Source organism: Crocodylus siamensis, chromosome 15, assembly GCF_052110815.1.
Source record: "Crocodylus siamensis isolate JL-2025a chromosome 15, ASM5211081v1, whole genome shotgun sequence".
Lineage (NCBI taxonomy): Eukaryota > Metazoa > Chordata > Crocodylia > Crocodylidae > Crocodylus > Crocodylus siamensis.
In genome coordinates, this window is record NC_143409.1 from 2835378 (window position 1) to 2848226 (window position 12849).

At 43.8% G+C, this 12849-nt stretch overlaps 1 protein-coding gene across 3 annotated transcripts in view; it reads right to left on the reverse strand.

Annotated features, from left to right (window-relative positions):
* GLCE (glucuronic acid epimerase) overlaps positions 1–12849 on the reverse strand; it is a 105998-nt gene that overhangs the window by 28296 nt on the left and 64853 nt on the right. The window contains exon 3 of one of the 3 annotated variants that reach the window (XM_090028951.1): positions 10161–10229. The exons of the other annotated variants lie outside the window; for them this stretch is intronic. The gene's annotated coding sequence lies outside the window, so the exon portion shown is untranslated. The remainder of the gene's footprint in view (positions 1–10160; positions 10230–12849) is intronic. 3 annotated transcript variants of the gene reach the window in all.

Genomic DNA, 12849 nt, shown 5'->3' on the forward strand with positions numbered 1-12849 from the left:
TTTTGCACCTTAACCCAGTGGTCCTCCACCGTTTTACTCAAGGCACCCCTCAGACTCTGGGCAAGCCTCAAGGGAGGCCCTGAGCCTGCCCTTATCTGCTTATCTCCTCGCACTTCCTGCAGCACCCTCCAAAGGGGCTTGGGGCGTCCCAGGATACCCGGCACCCCGTGTGAGAGTCACTGCTCAACCAAATCCCCTGGTTCTCATCCATGAAGGCTTAGCATCACTTTATCCAAAGCCTTCGTTAGGTATTGGAATGACAAGCTTTAACAACATGCAAATGTTTCTAAACATCATGGCAAATTAGTCTTTTCCTCTCTCCATCGCTCAGTTTTTTAAAAAATAATTACTAACTGCATCTACTGCGACCGCTGACAGCCAACCAGTTGCCTTTCATTTGCTTCTGTATTCACCACTCAGCTGTCAAAATCACACAGACAACTGAGGAATGGGCTGGTTTTGTATCATTTGCTTCTACAGCGCGTCAATAAATTGGATGCCTGACAATGATCCTTAGTTGCTATCACATCAGAAAGTGTTACCCTTAAAGAAAGATTTAAAAAAAAATAAAAAAAAATAAATCAAGTGATCCCTGACCAGTTAGGGACAGTCCTTAAAACACTTTATCAACTTAGTCCCACAAAAAACTCAACATAGCATGTTTTTGTTACCGCAGAAATTATTTAACTAATTAGAATGCAAGGAAATTCCATATTTTATAGAAAGAACGAGTCGATTCCAAACATATGTTAAAAGGAAACAATTAGGACAATTTATTTTGCCAATGCAAATGAAGCACTGAGGTTTCTAAAACACTGTTTTGAATACAGAGAATGAAAATTAAGTTAAAAAAGCAAAACCCAAAAAAGCAAAAAAAACCCCAACCCTTAAACTACTTCTGTGACTGCTGTTGTATTAATTATGTCTGCAAGCAAAGGGAAGTCTCAGTACTCCATGCTATGAATTATAAATGACTGTCACAGCTGTATACTTTGTGCTGAGAATGCCAGAATTAGTTCTTCAGTGTTTGTTGGCATAGCTGTACACCTCCTATATGAAAGGAAACAAATTAAAATATTTGCTGTCATGATTCTCACATGCCAAGTCCTTTATGGGAAAAAAATATATATATTCCTAATGCAGCTGCATCTCTCAAGTTGATATTCCCCAAAGGTAAGAATCACTCGGAGCCAGGCTGTTGTCAGAACACAGAACAGAGGAGTTTCTTAGTCAACTGACTGTTACTCTTGAATGTCCATTTACAAAAAGACAGCCTTGGGGAAATTGCCTGTAAACTGGTTTCCAGCTGAGGACCATCACCCGCTAATGAGCAAGCTAGGGTAGAGGAGCATGATATGAACAGGAATCCTACAAAGACTTAGAGCAGTTTGTTTTGTAGGTGATCTTTTGCTCTAGCATCTTCTGAAGACCATCCATCTCCTTACCTGTGCACTTGCACAAGTCGTAGAAGTGCAGGGCTGGAAGGGACCTTGGAAGATCACCGAGTCCGAGGCCCCTGCTCTGGGCAGAAATGCTGCGGAGATCAAATGATCCCAGCAAAGTGCCCCTCCAGTCTTCTCTTGAAGACATCCAAGGCTGGGGACTGCACCACCTCCTTGGGAAGTCTAGTCCAGATTCGGGTCACCTGTACCAGAAAGGGTCACTACACTTGACAACCATGAGCCTTCCCAAGTCCCATTCTACATCTGTCTACTGCTTACAGCTTCTGGCTCTAACACTTTTTTGTAGAAAATCCTTTTCAGAGCAGTTTTCCAACAGAGCTCGATCAAACTGACAGGTCAGCACCTTCCCTGAGCCACAGGTCACAAGTAAGATCTGAACTGCGACCTGCTTCCCCCTAGCACAGACAGAGGGCACGGGAGTAGCAACGACTAACGCTGATGGAATAAAATCATCGGCTTTACACAACCCAGCAGACAGCGCAGTCGACAGGAATAGGTCCTTCCCGGAGAGGAATGACTGTCCCCGGCAGTGCTCACCGGGTAACAGAGGCCCCTAGGAGGGAGTCTTCAGTCGAGGGCCCCCAAAAGACATCCGATGCGTAGGGTGTGTGGGTAATTCTAGGAAATGCCTTTAAATGTAACCAAATGCATGGGGGCAAGGGGGACACACTGGAAACAAGCATCCCGCATGAACTTTAGGTGCTTGGCAAGCTATGCCAATGTAATGTTCAGCGCTGTTGAATCCATGTTGAGGACGAGGAGTCTACTGGGCTGACTGGAGTCTTTCCGTACAGAGCGGCCACAGGACACAGGCCACCCCAATAATCCGAGTGCGCTGCAGGGCCCTTCCCATGACTCGCATTTAAGTCCCAGGGTAAAATCCTAACCCTGCTGAAGTCAGCACTGAAACGCCCATTGTTTTCAAGGGGGTCAGGGTTTGCCTCTGATCTCAGGAGAGGCGCCACCAAAGCTGCAAGGGTCATGCTCCGTACCTCTACGTGGCACGACTTTCCACACGATTGTGCGTTGGGACGCAGACTGGAAGGAAGAAGCGTGTTTCCCAGCAAGGGAACAGAGAAATAACGAGAGCCTGCATGTGCAAATGTTTCCCAGAGCTTCAGAGACACAAATCCCATACCACCCGGGTGATGAGAGATCCTTTACAGCAGGGCTGTCTAATTGGTGACCCGTGGGCTCCTGCCCAGCCACCAGTCATTGCTCTTCCACCGACACTGGCAGGTTCCCCCTCTTTCCTCCAGCTTCTAGTTTCTGCCCCGATCCTGGGGAAAAGGGCAGGGAGGGGTGGTGACGTAGCGGGAGGGGGCCAGGTTGCTCATGCCATGCATGTGAACAAGGTGAGCACGCCGTGTACTTGGAAAAGAAGGGAGCCACATTGCCCTGCTGTCCAGAAGTTGGATAGCCCTGCTTTACACAGCAGCCTTTCAGGAAAGCCTTAGAGACAGGTTCCTGGGAAGAAATACAGGCACTCACAGAAGAGCACGACCCACATGAATCAATATTTGAGATTTATGGCGGGCCCGGATGCAAGTAGCAAGAGGGAAAAAACAACGCGGCTTCACCTGGTTACTGTAGCTTATAAATTTTAGAAAACCTGCAATGACCCCTGGGGCAGGTACCGTCAGAGCGCTGGCAGCCTCAGCGCACCAACTAATCCTCTGGAAGAATGAGCAGCAGAGAGAGGGGGAAAAAATAAAAATAAATCTGACAATGTTTCTGAACAGGCCGACCCAATATTTCAGAGCAGAGGCTGCATGCTGGCTTCCCAGACAACTCTGCAAAGGCAATTTCAAGTCTAGTGAAACATTTAAATGAAGGGGAGGGGGGAGGGAAGGGAATCAGGAAACCTGTTAAAAGCCAAGACTTCATCAGAATAAAGGATTTGGCCGAGAACTGCCCACCAACTTTCTGCTCCCCTTCCAACGGGGCACAGACACCCAGCGCTGTTAATGGGAGAATCTCTCTTCACCTCCCGGCAAAGAGTTTTAATGCACCCTGTCGAGCTCCCGCCTTGCATTAAACCTGTCAGCTCCGTCTCCCAGAATATAGACGGGCTCCTGCCAACGTGAGCCTTTGACAGAGGTCATCTTTGTTCCAACGGCTGACAGGATGTAGTAGGGAAAAGGAGAAAATGAGGCTGCTGCTTCACCGCAGACTTCTTGCAGCATCCCTGTGCTGTCAGGGCTCTGAACAAGGACGCGATCCTGACCGATACAGCCATGCTGGAGAAAGGGGTGTTGGTCATAGCCGTGTTGGTCTAAGGACATCGATAGACGACGTTCTTTGGGTAGATGCGATCTCTTTTATGAGACCAAGTAAATCAGTGGGAAAGTTGTTCTTTGCAAGCTTGTGCCAGAAAGCTTACAAAGAACAACTTTTCCAATGATTTAGTTGGTCTCATAAAAGAGATCCCATCTACCCAAAGAACCTTGTCTGCCAGTGCTGGAGAAAGGCCTTTGCATGGCCTAGGTGCTGGTATAAATCAGCAATGCTGCGCTCTCATGCTCTAGCTTTGGTCGGAGATTGTGTGGAATAAAGATCACCAGTAAGACTGCATAAATTGTGTGCACCTTGGGGCAGCTTTGGTTAGGTGCTCCTAGTGCCAACACTGCCTTTAGAGAAAGAGGTTAGCGCTGAGGAGTTCTAGATACAGTTGCTTCGCCTTATTTAATTTACCCAACAGCTCAGCTGCACCCAAATCAGGCTACTCACATGAGTAAGACCAGCAGGATGTGCACAAAGATTAGTCCATTATAAGCCTATGGGATAATCCAGTGCTCTGCTTGCGATAAAGATCCAGGGCTCAGGTTATTCCTTTTCACTAACAGCAAAAATGCACACATGACAAGTTCTCCTCTAAAAAATGCCAGATAAGGAAGAAAAATGACAGAAAGGGCTTTTGTTATCATTTCAGGTCTGGCCTACTTGTTGCCAAGATTTTTCCTCCAGGAGCTTTTCATAAAATGATGCTCAGGGTGGAAGAGAACACGACGAGCACACAATCTGACCCGCGGTAAAATAGGCAGTCCAATTTTCCCTAGAAGCTGAATTAAAAAGCAGTGCCTTTAAGAAAGGTAGCTCATCTTGCTTTAAAGAACCAGCAGCAATGACGAGTCCAGCGATTTTCAAAATCGGGGTCTTGGGCCACACTGGGGTGCCACGAGATCTTTTAAAGGGTGCCACAAGATGTCTAAGGATATAAGCAAGTAAGGGCAAACTCAAACTCCCCCAACCTTCCTGCTCCACAACCCCCACAGCAAGGAGGTGAGCACTACATTGCATCCTAAAATTGAGGGTGGGAAGGGAGCTCAGGAGGTCACATCCAGTCCAACCCCTTGCTCCAAGCAGGACCAGCTCCAACTACATCATCCCAGCCAAGGTTTTGTCTACCCGGGTCTTCAAAACCTCCAAGGATGGAGACTCCACCACCTCTCTGGGTCACCTATTCCAGTGCTTTATTACCCCCCTAGTAAGAATTTTTTCCCCCCCAACACCCAACCTAAACAACAATAATCTACAATAAATTAGGTTTTTGAAACAGGGCACTGCTCAATTCACAAGGGTCATGGAGGGACACCTTGAGTCTGATGAGTGATGGCTTATGTCTAACAAGGTTGAGACCCACTGGAGGAGTCCATCTCCCCAAGTAAACCATCCAAATGTTGAATCAACTGCATCGATAGGAAAGGCTGGATTGTCTAACTTCAACATCCAGCCACCGAATCTCACTATGCCCGGATCCATGAGACTGAAAAGCCCCCCACCATTGCATCTCTCTTCTGCGTGGATGTAGCTATATGCTGTTAGGATCCTGTGTCCAGTTTTGGGGCCCCCATTTCAAGAGGCATGTGGAAATACTGGAGAGTTCAAAGAAGTCGCACAAACGATTCAGTTCTCTTCAGTTTAAGCAGAGGAGGCCAAGCTAATTGCAATCTCACCAGTGCTTTATGAAGAAACCAGAGCACTTATCCAGTCTACCTCACAGGCCTTTCTAAAACACACAAGGACCATATTTTGCTCGTTTAGCCACTGAGAACTCATCTGAATCCTCTCCCGAGTCACCGTTTCCCACTCTCCCTGCTACGAGCATACCCTCCAGTCCTTTCTCTTGCACATCTGAACTTGCATTTGGCTGCATTAACAAAAAACCACCCACACATTTTATAATTTTGTATTTTTAGATGCATCTCCCATGCTATCTAAAAGGCCTTTTTTTGTTGTTGCTGAGCTCTGCCCATTTAACCAGGTGAGTCCCATCAGTAGCTGTCACCTGTCCTCACTGATGACTCCGACCAGTTATTTGTCTTCTGCAAACTTTCCTAAAGACGTTAGATAAGGGATACAAATCTCGAGTCGTGCTGGACTGACAACGAGTCCCACTGGGACACCTAGAGTAACGTGCCCGCTCACTGGTGTCTCGGCATTAGCAACTCTTTCGAGGTCTGTTACTGAGACCATTTCTAATCCATCTAATGTGTGCCCTGCTAATTCCATATAATGCGAGTTTGTTAATCAAGATGTCATGTAGTGCTAAGTCAAATGCCTTGGAGAAATCCAAGAGTGCTATATCAGCACAGCTGCCGTTATCAAGCAGACTTGTAATCTTGTCAAAAAAAAATGATAACAGGTTTGCTTGACAAGACCTACTTTCCACGAAGCCATGCTGACTGACAATTTTTAAGCTTCTAATTCTTCTTTGATCAGAGATCTGAATTAATCATTCCACCGCTCAGCTGGATGTCAACCTGGGCAAAACAGCCCATCATTCCCCGCACCATCTCTCTTACTGCTCTTAAATACTGGAATTACACTGGCAGCCCCTTCCCCGTTTGTTTAGTCCTTCCCCGTTTTTCCAAGGTTTATTTAAAAATGAACATCCGTGGCTCAGAGCGCTCCTCAGCTAATTACCTGACTCTTGGATGCAAGGTAAACATCTGCAAATCAAACCGGCCTCGTTTTTAGCAGACACCGCCTCACGGCCTCTTTCTATGCCGTGCACCAGATCACATGGGACGGACACGTCAATTCTGAATGCAGAACAGATTTACTGATTGTTTCCACCTTTTAAAATCTGCCCAGCAGGTTTCATCTTCTCCAGCTAGCAACAACTTTATACCCACCTTCAGACCTGCATTTCTGTTGTTTCTCATTAAATAATGACCTCTTTCTTGAATCCTTTTGGCCACCGAGATTTCATTGATTCCATTTTACTTCGCTTATCAATTGCCTACATTTAACAAAGTTCAGTTCACTGCCGTTACCTGTCCCTCCGCTTCCCTCCTTTACACATCAAAAGTACCATTTTTTCCCCAACAGCTATGCTGCCGTCTCCTGTTAAGTGGTACGGAGAGGCTGTTTGATTCCTTTTGAGAAGTTCTGGGAGAAAACGGATGCGACTCCCCAGCATTAAAAGAAATTAATAAGATGTCTTCTGTTGTCCTTCACTACATATGCAGCATAGAGTATTTTGTAAGCAGGGCAAGAACACTGAAATCAGTTTGCAGACATGGTACTGGAAACAAATAAACTGAAGAATAATACCCGCATGCTGATTTAGTAAAAAAAAAAAAAAAAACACAACAGAAAAGGGCCCACACCATTCAGGTCCACAGAAAAGCTCTCCAAAGACACTGCCAACCCTCCACTCCCCACAAGAAATTCCAGTACCAGGGAAATTCAGCAAAAAAAGTCCTGAAATTTGCTGACCGAACACCTGAGTCTGCAATTCTGGACTCCTTCACCATACACAACCTGGTTATTATCTCCTAGATTCAGCGCGCCTCGATATATGCTAAGAAGGGCAATTTCAGCATCGCTCCCCCCACACCCGACCCCAAAGCTACTGTATTCACAAGTCTGAAGTGCTAATGCGATTCTGCCAGCTTCACCTCCCAAGCTGTTCCCAGACACATTTGCCATTAAGGATGCAGAGTTATAAACCTCTTACTTTATTGAACATGAAGACTTCTGACTCGGGAGAGATGCAGACCTGAGGGGCAAGGCTTCACGGGTGGATATGAGACAGCGTTAGGACTCGCACTGCTCTCCTTCGCAGGCTGCTGCCTGGACAATTAAAGAGCACATTGAACTAGATGGGCAATTGCAGCATCCCACGTATTCCTTTTTACGTTATACTTCAAAGTGCAGAAACCATGACAATGGCGCTGCTCTCCTTCGCAGGCAGCAGCTGTAGCGAACAGCCTGCTGTCCGGACAGGACGGTATGTAACATGAGAAACCCATTTGATTAAATAGATGATGAATCAAAGGATCCATAACTTTTTTTTTTCTTTAATACTTTGCCAACATCCTTTTCGAGTTCTAGGGAGATGCTTGTGAAGATCTCATACTCGATGAGCGGCCCTCTGAAAGTGCTGGTTTTATGAGTTATTGTAGCAGGTCTTTTTGTGGTTACTCTGCAGGGGGGGAAACCCATTGGTATTTACACAGCTGACAACTTAACATAGCTACACCATCTCCAAGTTACCTCATCGCAAGCATGTCCTAACATCTGGCACCAGCGTTCGCAACATCTGCAGGGAACTCAACACCTAGACTTCACACGCATGTTCCCACGACCCCTACTGGCAGTTGAGATGGCTTCTACACTTCAGAATTTAACGTGCAAAAGGAAGGTATGAGATGCATCAATTGCCTGTGCTACCCAAGGTGATATTTAATTGTATACTGCTGGCCCATTATTAGAGTGCAGAGTGGTTGGCTGAAGGTGTATAAAAGTGTGTGTATGTGGGGGGGTAGGGGAGGTAGTTGGCAGTCTTGTTAGCTGGTTAGGAGACAACAGTTACCACTGACCCTGGGAAGGTGGGGCAGGCACATGGGTAAGAGTGAGATATACCCCATCTATAAACTACCCTAAGATTTCAACCACTGCCTTTCCTAGTTTTGCCCCAGAAAGTTCAGAGTTTGTGCAAGCGGCTCTGAATCAAGCCCCCTGGGACCTCCACTTTGCAGAAACCCCCTTATTTAACCCCTATTACCCACCACCATGTTTCAGAAACCAGAAGTTTCTCTTACCATTACCAGCAGGATTATAACGTTCCTGCCCTTTCTTCCAACACAAGCGTCCCACAAATGAAACCCATATTGTCCCCCACCAATGGGTTGCAGGTGTCAGGTGTTGTGCAGGTTGGCTTTCTAACAGAGGAGACATCAGTGATGCGAAGGCTGGATCGAAATCCATTTGCACGTGTACAAAAAGTCCTCGAACAAGCAAGCTGCAACCACGCAGGCTAATGCCTTCCAGGACTCCCAGCCCTTACAACAGCGCTCTGTTCCCATGGCACAGAGCTGCACGAGGAATTAAAATTTTAGCTCGAGGGATTAAATCAGGCGGCACACACTCCTACTGCTCACCCGGTTTCTCAAGAGATTTGCAACCAAAATATAAAAACGTTTCTTCTGAGATTAAAAACGGCGACTGCACTTGGCAAACACCTGCCATAATAATACTTTGCACAGCTATGGTACATGTCACCTGATGTTCTCAAGACGCTTTGCAAATAGACCATTAACTTTCTCCCTGATGTGGGACATATTACTTCTGTAGATATTCCAGTGCCAGCTGGATGATCTAGAGGTAATTTAATGTAATCTAGCCAATTCTTAAAGATCTTATAGGCTGTTTGTATAAGGTTTAAGGGAATATACAACTGGCTCTAACACCCCTCAGCTGCAATGGTACTAATTGTAGTATATATAGCCAAGGCTGTGCCCCCTACCACCAATTTTACCTTAAATGTCACTTACCCTTGTTTAGCAGCGTGCTAAATTCTTGGGTAAGCAGCTAAGAACTGTATAACTATATTCAAATACAGCAAATGTTTCTTTCTTCAAACAGTTAAAAAAAAGTTCTATTTAAAAAAAAAAAAAAAAAAAGAGAGAGAGAACTTGCACAAACTACCTCTCTCAAACAGGCTTAAATCAGTTGGTGACACAGTTTAAAAATAAATGTTTAAACAGTGAAAAATAATAGATGCCCATAGAGATTTTAAACATCTCAGACTAGGTTAGTGCAACAGCCCTGTGTTTGCCATGTAGGAAGAAAGTATTTTCACTGAAGATGGGGGATTTCTGTTGAATAGTGATAAGCTACCTATTTACTTTGAAGCTTCAATGTCAGGTTAAGCTATTTGGTAAAGAAAAAATCTGAATAGCAACTGCCTGTCTGAGATATGTTATATGTGATGGAAAAAGATAACACACACTTCAACCACAATTCGGTAGCCAAATAAAGCTGTAGCAGACAAGAACTTAAATATCTACTGATCAAAATAATGGAGAAAAACAAATAAATCACAGGTAAATTATTTAAGCACAAAAAGATTCAAAAGTAAATAATGTGTTCCAGTGCCTTTTCATTTTTACGTATGACACACAGCGAGATATTATATATTCCAGACAGTCGCATTCAGTATTTAAACAGTTCAGTTTCTCTATCAATTGTGATCACTCTCCTCATTAGGAAAAGGATTTAATAAATGCCACCTTTCTTCCCGCAACTCACATAAGCCTTAAAATAGAAATTTCAGCATTTATTAAATCTTGCTGACAGAAGTTCAGCGACTGTCATATGAATTCAATCAGCCCTTCGAAAGCAAATTAAAGATTTTTTTTTTTTTAAACCTGATCCGTTTCCTTGGGTACATTTGCTCCATCCTACCTCGCAGCACATTTGTCCTCACAACAGCAAACGATGCAATCCAGAACTTCAGCTTTGAAAGCGCCGGGGCTAGAAAACACATGAAAAGATGGGCTCGAGCATTTTGCAGCAGTTATACACATTGGAAGAGGCACCGAAATGCCACAGTAGTAAGTGGGATTTATTTGAATGTTAATCTCAAAAATTGGCTGGAGTACAATAGCTCATCTACACACTGTTAGCATTTTCAATACATTTCGACTAAATACAACCAGCATAGACATTTGGAAAGTACAACTGGGTTTTCCTTTGTGCTGAGAAATTACCATACTGTAAAAATACAAATGAATAGTCCTAACATAATTGAATCTAGATTACTACTCTCTACGTTGGCTGACTCCTTAAGATAGATTTACTATTTAATTACGGCTGTTAGCAATATTCCATCTGTGTATCATTTGAAAGGAAAGATCTAGATTGTAAAGTAAAATGACAAAGTGTCCAGTAATATACCTTACATTTCTCTAATGTGACGAGAGCCTAATATAATTTCCTCTGTTATCAAATTCTAGTTCCTGCTTATCTTTAGAACAGAAATATTTACCATTACATTAAAACAACCCTGGTACAGCAACCTACTGTATACATTTTATATCCGTTTATTTGTAATCATTACTTTAATTAAAACCTAGTGGATTTTGCATCTAGTCTCAATGCCAGCCACTCAGTATCTGCATCGATTTGCTAAGTCCCCTCCACACGGCACAGTTAGTACCACTCGCGAATAGGTTTTGCTCCTGCCTACATACAGACATGGTGATGCACCCCAAGCTTTTTGCCACCTGGGAAAAAAGCATCTTCACTCTATTCCCCAGAGATCCTCTCTCTCTCAAGAGCAAGCTATCTTGGGTTTCAAGAGAAAAATATGGCTTTGTGAACATAAATCCAGACAATTAAGGAAATCCATGCCAACTACCTTCCCAATCCACAACATTTCTGAAATATGCAGACAATTTCACTAGGAAAACAAGAAGATTGATGTATAGCATGTGTACATGTCTCCATCAAGATGATCAGAACCATTTTATACATCATGAAATCAATCCTGCCTTGATACAGGGGAACGAGTCAATCCCCCACCTTTTTCCACCAATTTATTAGGCAGATAATTAAGGAAGAATGGAGTAGATGTTCTAGGTCTTACAAAAAACCGCCTTAGTTTTCACGTCTTCATAAATGCAACTAAAAACCAATCTGAATTCCTTGCACCACAAAGTAACTCTACATAAGGTCTTCAACTTCCATCCCAGACTCATGATAGAGGTGATCTCTTTTATTAAGCTAACTAGGCTTTTGGGAAAAAAAATTCTTTCATTGCAAGCTTTTGGGTGCAAACACCCTTCATCAGGCATCAGAGAAAAGTTCTCCTGGGTAGAAATGAAAGTTCATATTTCATAGGAGATCCAAAGGTGGTAAAATCTCCTGTTTGGAAAAGTTTTTCCTCTAGACCAATATGGCTACAACCTTGATACCTTAAACTCCCATCAGCATGTTAGAGACTCTAGCACAGTGGTTTTCCACCTGTGGTCTGCGAAGCCCTGAGGATCTGCCCACAATTACAATTCAAAGGGATCCGCACTTCCATTCAAAATTTTTTTAGGGGTCTGCAAGAGAAAAAAGGTTGAAAGTCATTGCTCCAGCACAAATCTTTTCCCTAAATAAACTCTTCTATTACATGTGATAAATGACAATGTTCCCGAGTCTCTCTTGCAATGGAAACCAACTCTGTGCATCAAAAGTGTCCCGTGAAACATGCCTGGCCCTGACAAGGTGCATCCTCGTTACGCGAGGAAGTGCCAATAGAGGGAACAACGCTGATTTTTAAGTACGGGTCCCAAAACATCCCTCTCTCTTGCTTCTCATCGTCTTCACGTGCTCTGCACATTCCCATGTTCTCTACCTTGCACCATCTTTAAAATCCACATTTCAAAGTTCAATATTGTCCTTGAAATGTTTTAGGTGAGAAACACGAGCGTATGTTTTAAAGACAGGCAGATGCTCACCCGAGCTACACAAAAACCGATCAGAATTGAGCTTGTACATGTAGCTGTGCTAACAGGATTTGCAAATTAAGGGTGCAAAGACGTACTTATCTTGAAAAATGAGGCCTTCTGTTACCAACAGCGCAAATATAAGGTGCCTTTGTCATTCTTCTAAATTGGAATTTAATATAATTTTTTGTTACAAGTCATTTCATTTTCTTCAGATTCTGTACTGATTGTGTGTCATATTGGGAAAAACAGAGTTAGCGGAAATTGCTGCCGTAATTATGACCCCATTTAGTGTACAGTCTAATAAATCTACTTGCTCTCCAGATGGATTAGGCTATTAAAACCCTTGCTAATGGCACAAACAATAACTCCAAAATCTAGCAGCTGCTTACAAATGCATTACAATGCTTCTTTTGAGCTACCAAGTATTATATTGTTACTATGCAGATTAATGAAGCAAAAGATTAAACGGTTTCATCAGTCTCCCTTATATTTAGGCTTGGAAATGGCTGTCTCCAGACAGCAGTGCGAGCTTGGTAACTAGCCTCTCAGGAAAGCACCTTCCACAACACGCTCGGCACTATTTCAAGAGTCAGAGTCCTTTCTTAGACAGGTACGACTACAAACAGATCCACGTGCCTGCTTTTAAAATGTCCTGA